The sequence below is a fragment of the Oxyura jamaicensis genome, chromosome 3 (assembly GCF_011077185.1).
Source record: "Oxyura jamaicensis isolate SHBP4307 breed ruddy duck chromosome 3, BPBGC_Ojam_1.0, whole genome shotgun sequence".
NCBI lineage: Eukaryota > Metazoa > Chordata > Aves > Anseriformes > Anatidae > Oxyura > Oxyura jamaicensis.
Window position 1 is genome coordinate 104899375 of NC_048895.1, and position 6735 is coordinate 104906109.

General features: G+C 41.1%; 1 long non-coding RNA gene across 1 annotated transcript in view; it reads right to left on the minus strand.

Annotated features, from left to right (window-relative positions):
• Positions 1-2496: 2496 nt before the first annotated feature.
• The window catches only part of LOC118165014, a 24973-nt gene continuing 20734 nt past the window's right edge, over positions 2497-6735 (minus strand). Inside the window, exon 3 of the long non-coding RNA XR_004749809.1 lies at positions 2497-2649. This is a non-coding gene — a long non-coding RNA (uncharacterized LOC118165014). The remainder of the gene's footprint in view (positions 2650-6735) is intronic.

Consider the following 6735-nt stretch of genomic DNA (forward strand, 5'->3'; position numbering starts at 1 on the left):
CATGGGACGCAGTCCTTATCAAACTGATCCAGCGTGGGCTGCCCACAGGCAGCAGCTCTTCAAGAACTGCTCCAGATATGGGTCTGTACCACAGGGTCAACAATTTGGCATTTAGAGAGCTGATAATACTGAAAGCTGTTAAGTTTTGACAAGAAAAGAGGTTGAGAGTGCTCACAGCCTCACTGGAACATTGTTCTAAACAGGGCTAAAGAACGATAGAAAATGTTATTAAAACAAACAATCAAACAACAACAACAAAAACATAATCTATCATAAAGCTAACAAAGCTATCTTAGATAGCTTGATTAAGACGTTATTGATAAGCAAAAGCAAATTGAAATGACAGGAAGTATGAAAGAACAACTCATAGACAATGGGAAGAAAGTGAGTGATAGCAAAGAGAATAACCTCTGTGGTTTTGAACATTCTAGTAACTGAATGGAAGAATCTGAGTGAATGCACACTGTTCTGCAGTGAGAATACATACTGCAGTAAAACTAGGACTCAGCCAATCCTCTGTGTTGAGGTGCAATGCCTAAGGCAAGCTCCAAGCAATGAATCTGTTTTCACATAATTATTCAGGTAAAAAAGAAAGTTCTAAGCAAGGCATGAACAGTCAGAAGTATGATTAGTGAAGGCAATAAATCTCTCTGCAGTAATTTTTATTTACAAAAAGGGTGCAGAAGAAAGGAAAGACTGAAATATAATATCTTGTTCCCTTTCAAATCAGTAAGTAGTATTGAGAAATAATAGCTAATTAAATGAAAGCATTAGGATGCCCCATTTGCCCTAATGCAGATAATCATTAACCTTTCTAGTAGCAGGACCTAGAATGAAGCTGAAAACTGACCAGAGAGCAGAATGGATATCCAAGAACTATGAGCTATTCATATAATATTCACTTACCCCTATCCAAGTTCAATTTTGTTTTTGTTGTTGTTGTTCATTCTATAACTTGAATGCAGTTTATGAATGTTTGCCTTTAATGCAGGACTTGCACTGTCAACTGTGCACTGCTGCATTTTTTATAAACCGTCTATCTACTGCTATTATGCTAGGCAATATGTAGTACAAAGATCATGCAGTTTCTGCCTCAGAAAATACAGAACTGGAATTCAGACAGTACTTTAAGTAGGCTTTGCAAGAAGTGAATATTTGGAGAATCTCACTTAGATTCAAATACAGAAATCCTTGAAAAGCCATAACTGACAATGCAGAAGAGTTCAGTGCTACTGCTAGGCCATAAGTAAAATATGTCTCATGTTGACAACCTTGTAATAATAAGTTTACTAGTTAAATTCTAAACCACTATTCATTTAACCTTTTAAAAGAGAAGGCGGACATATTACTGTAATTTTACATTTGTGGAGTATTAATAACCTCAAGGAAGGCCTGTATGACCTGTGTGTTATTGGAGAAGTAACTTGCCAACCAAAAATAAGCTTTAGTCATAGTCTTTGACCTTTCAGTTTAGCTGTAGTCTATACTCATAGTTTTCCAAATAGTCTGAATAAAATTATCCATTATATATGTAACAGTGATTTTTAAAAATGCAAATGCTTAGACTTAGAATGCTCAAATTTCCATTGCTCCATTTTTCATATTTTATTCTTAACTTCTTTGGTTTATACATTGATGTTCAGTAGAAAAACACTGCACCACAACATTGTAATTTGTTGAAGGAATTAAAGAACTTTGCTTTACAGATGTAGCTGTACATTGTTTTAATTGCAAATAATAGAATTGATTATGAAAGAGAACTGTCAAGTTATAGACTTATTTATTATTATTATTATTATTATTCAATTAGATGTGGTGATTTTACTCAGATGGGCGGCCAAGCTCCACCACAACCTCTTTCTCACTGCCCCTCCTCAAAGAGGAACAGGGAGAAAATACGATGAAAGGGGTCTCAAGGGTTGAGATAAGGACAAGGAGATTGCACAGTAATTATCGTGATGGGCAAAACAGACTCAGCATAGGGAGATAGTAAGATTTATTGCCTATTACTAAAGAGCTAGAGAAGTGAGAAACAAAGGAAAGAAACCAAAAGCACCTTCCCCCCCATCCACCCACTTCCACCTCCTCCCCCCGAGCAGCGCAGTGGAATGGGGGAATGGGGGTTATGGTCAGTCTATAGAAATTCTTCTCTGACACTCCTTCTCAGTCACCCTGTGCTGTGGGGTCCCTCCCATGGGACGCAGTCCTTATCAAACTGATCCGGCGTGGGCTGCCCACAGGCAGCAGCTCTTCAAGAACTGCTCCAGATATGGGTCTGTACCACGGGGTCCATCCCTTGGGAGCAAACTGCTCCAACCTGGGTCTCCCACGGGTAGCAGCTCCTGCCAGGTCACCTGCTCCTGCGTGGTCTCCTCTCCACGGGCTGCAGGTCTGGCCTGGAATCTGCTCTGGCAGGGGTCTTCCACAGGCTGCAGTCTCCGTCAGTGCAGGTCCACCTGCTCCACCGTGGTCTCCTCCACGGGCTGCAGAGTGGAACCCTGCTCCACCGTGGTACTCCATGGGCTGCAGGGGGACAGCCTGCTTCACCATGGTCCTCACCACAGGCCCCAGGGGACTTCTGCTCCGGTGCTTGGAGCACCTCTCCCCCTCCTTCTTTACTGATCTTGGCACCTGTAAGGCTGATCCTCACTCCTCTCACTCTCCCAGCTGCTGTGTGGCACAGTGTTTTTTTTTTTTTTTTTTTTTTTTTTTTTTTTTTTTTTTTTTTTTCCCTGTCTTAAATATGCTCTCACAGAGGTGCAAAGCAACATCACTTATTGGCTCAGCTCTGGTCAGCAGTGGGACCCTTACCAAACATGGGGCAGCTTCGAGATCCTTCTCACAGAAGCCACCTCTATGGCCCCCTGCTACCAAAACCTTTCCACGTAAACCCACTACATTAGAAAATAGAGAGGTTTCGTAAATAGATACATGTTTTAAGAGTAAATCTTAAAACTTGTCCCTCAAGATATTTCTTAGCATTAAAGATGAAAGTCTGCATTTTCAGAAACAGTGAGTACAACTTATACTATCAGTTCGGAAATTCATTGAAGTGAGTAATCTCGAGCTAACCGTAAGAAAACATAAAGTGCATTTTTTTTTTTTTTTCAGATGGGAAGACCAATTAGAGGTAGACAAATTAATGGGAAGCATCTTAAATGCAATTTCAATTGTGCTTTTCCTCTGTTTATCAAGAATATCTTACTTTGCCACTTCAAGGATAAAGTTCCTGATTGTTTTATACTTTGAAGGAAGATGTTATTATCTTTTTCAAGTTACAGTATCTTTTTAATATCAAGTACAAGTTTATATGGTATTCCTATATATTATATAGGAACATAAAAAAGACTGAGCAGTGCTCAGACTGGATATCAAGAAAAGTTTTTTAACTGAGAGGGTGGATGAACACTTGAGCAGGTTCCCAAGGCAGTGAGAATTGTGGAGTCATGGTTAAGTGAGAAGGGGCATGACTTAATTACAATGAGCAACAAACTATGTCCAGGAGGAGAGACAACACCGCTCCGCATGAACGACACCGTCATACCAATCATATTCGTGCTAGAGATGTGTGCACAGAGAAGCTAGACCAATCATAAGTTGTTGTTGGCGCGTGCTGTAGTTAGTTGCCTATATATAGTCGGCTAGAACATGCAATAAAGGAGAACGACCATACTCGCATCGAGACTCTGTCATTACTCCAGGTCCGTCTCCCATTCCGACATCTGGTAGCAGAGGATGGTTTGCCAGATGGTTCGGCTTGACTGAGTTCTCTGAGACTGCGGTAAGCAGCAAGACGAGGGGAATGGGAAACTAAGCGTCTGGGAGGAGTGCTGCTTGTGTGCATAGTCAGGGCAGATATAGACCTCCCCTCCCAGGGAAAAGTGTAGCCATGGAGGTGGAAGCTGCGGTGACATTGCTCGTAGCAATTCTCTCCAAGAGAGATATCGAGACAACGGGAAAGCAATTGATTAAGTTAATCAAGTTAGGACAACGATGGGGATATTTTAGAGAGACTACCCTGCTGTTCTCTGTTACGGAATGGTGAGAATTTGGGAATACCATGTAGGAAAGGACTGGAGATCCAAATGATGAAAAGGAGGTGAAACCTGTCCATGAGTTGTGGCATACAGTACTAGAGACGTTAAAAGCCATGAAGGCAGAAAGGGAAGTTGCCTGTGCCGCTGCTCAAATGCTAACCCTGAGGCTGGCCCCTACAAAATCTGGGGACTCTGAAAGAAAACCCAGGACTTTTGCACGCATTTTTGGACTTCCCGTGGTAAAAGGAATGACCAGTGTTACGTGTAAAACTGTCCCTGAGCTCCGTGCAAGCATTGAGGGCAAAAATCTCAAGGGTGTGTTGATCCTGCATTATGAGGAAGTCCTGCCGGACCCACTATTGAGTGCAGAGACAGCAGAAGTTGGTGGGGCCAGGACAAAGCAGACATCTGAGCTGCTTGCCGAAGTAGCACCCCAGGACGCCCAGGGGGGATGTCCTGCACCACCCACAGGCAAGAGAGGAGAGGCATGCTGCCCTCAGCTCCGCCTCTGCACACGCCCTTGCCACTCTCTACTGATTCCTCTGCTCCAGCAACTCCACCTAGTGACGACCATATAGAACCTCCCCCGGAAAATACGGAAAAGTTGTTACAAGCTGTCTTTCAGCGCCTTGAGGATCTGGACCCAGCCAGGGACTGGGGGCCCTTGGGGCAGAAACGCGTAACTCAGTGGCAATTTGGGGTAATGGGGTACACCCGGGGCTTTTCCACCTGATTTCTTTTTAATATGTGGTGATAGAGCATGGCAAGGGATCCCCCAGAATGTATTTGGCAGACCGTGTTATTTAGGAAAATTAACACTTTTGGCCCAGGACAGAATTGGTGGAGGAATGTGACATGTGGGGCAGACAGTCACCAGAAGCGAAGTGTCACAGGTCTTGCTCCAGATTGTGATGACAAAGTCACCTTACTCAGTGCCACAGAACAAATGTTTTTATCATTTTTACCAGGTGCAGCTGCAGCGAATGCAAATAATCATCTAGGTAAGCTAGCTTGCTGGGCAGCAAAGCAAGCCAATGCTACTACAGTGATATTAGAGGAACTTTTAGAAGATCAAAAGAGCCTGTGTCACACAGTTTTGCAAAATAGAGCAGCGATAGATTTTTGCTGTTGGCTCAGGGGCATGGGTGTGATGATTTTGAAGGAATGTGTTGTATGAATCTGTCTGACCACAGTGAGTCAATACATAAACAATTACAATGGCTACGGGAACATGTAAACCAAATTTGCCAGAACCACAGGTTTCTTGATGGATGGTTGGCCAATATTTTTGGGAATTTGCCAAGTTGGCAATTAGGGATGCTTGCGGACGGCTTGCACATTTTGATTGTCATTGTCATAATAGGTATCTGTCTATGTGTAGCGATTAGCTGTATGAAAAAGGCAGTGCTAAAGGTAGTAGACCAAGCCTGGGTTGCTCAAAAACAAGAAGGGGGAATTTTGGCATCATGGTTAAGTGAGAAGGGGCATGACTTAATTACAATGAGCAACAAACTATGTCCAGGAGGAGAGACAACACCACTCCGCATGAACGACACCGTCATACCAATCATATTCGTGCTAGAGACGTGTGCACAGAGAAGCTAGACCAATCATAAGTTGTTGTTGGCGCGTGCTGTAGTTAGTTGCCTATATATACTTGGCTAGAACATGCAATAAAGGAGAACGACCGTACTCGCATCGAGACTGTCGTTACTCCGGGTCCATCTCCCATTCTGACAATTTTTTTTAATTATTTTTATTTTTATTGCGGGTGGGGGGAGGGTTAGTCCTTTGGAGACCCAGGAGTTGGACTCAGTGATCCTTGTGTGTCCCTTCCAACTCAGATATTCTATGATTCTATGACCAAGGGCTAGGTATGTTTGGGGGAAAAGTATAAAATGATGTTTTTCATAATGTATATCCCAACCTGTTATGATTCAAGCGGCAAGATCTATTTTACTAATGACGAAGAAACAATGGTAAGTTGGAACACTGTTTCTTCTTCATTGTGTTCATCAATTCTCTATCATTTTTCCCTTTTCTGTTTTTACTTTTTTTTCCTTTTTTTTTTCCTTTTTATTTTTTCCTGAAATGAAAACAGTAACTGATTGTGAAATTGTTTGTGTGGTGCTCAAATTATATTTATTATCTATTTCTATCTTATTTGCTTGCCAAAGAAGGAAAACCAGGTCTTCCCAAGACTGGCTAAATTCAAAATGCATCTACTGCTGTTCTTTCATCAAGTCATATTAATATACAATTTATTAATGAATATGCACTGATTGCCTTTTTTTTTTTTTTTTTTTTTTTTTTTCTTTCTTGGCCAAAAATGATCAGTAGGTACCTAAACTCTGGGTTTTAACTTTTTTTCTTTAACTTTTTTTTTTTTAACTTTTTTTTCTACCATATATGGCATTCGTGAGATCTCCCTATCTTCCAAACACAAATGGCATTAAGATTAGTTTACTGAAGCCCTTAATTTATAATAAAAGGCTACCATACTTTTCATATGTATTTTCAAAGATAATTCTTAGGAGTGCTTAAAATCTGAAAAATCACAAGATAATCTGCTATATTCTCTTATTGTGTATCTCTAAAACTTTATTTATTTATTTACTACTTTTGATGGCAAAAGAAAAAGATAGAAAGATAGAAAAAGAAAGAAAGAAAGAAAGAAAGAAAGAAAGAAAGAAAGAAA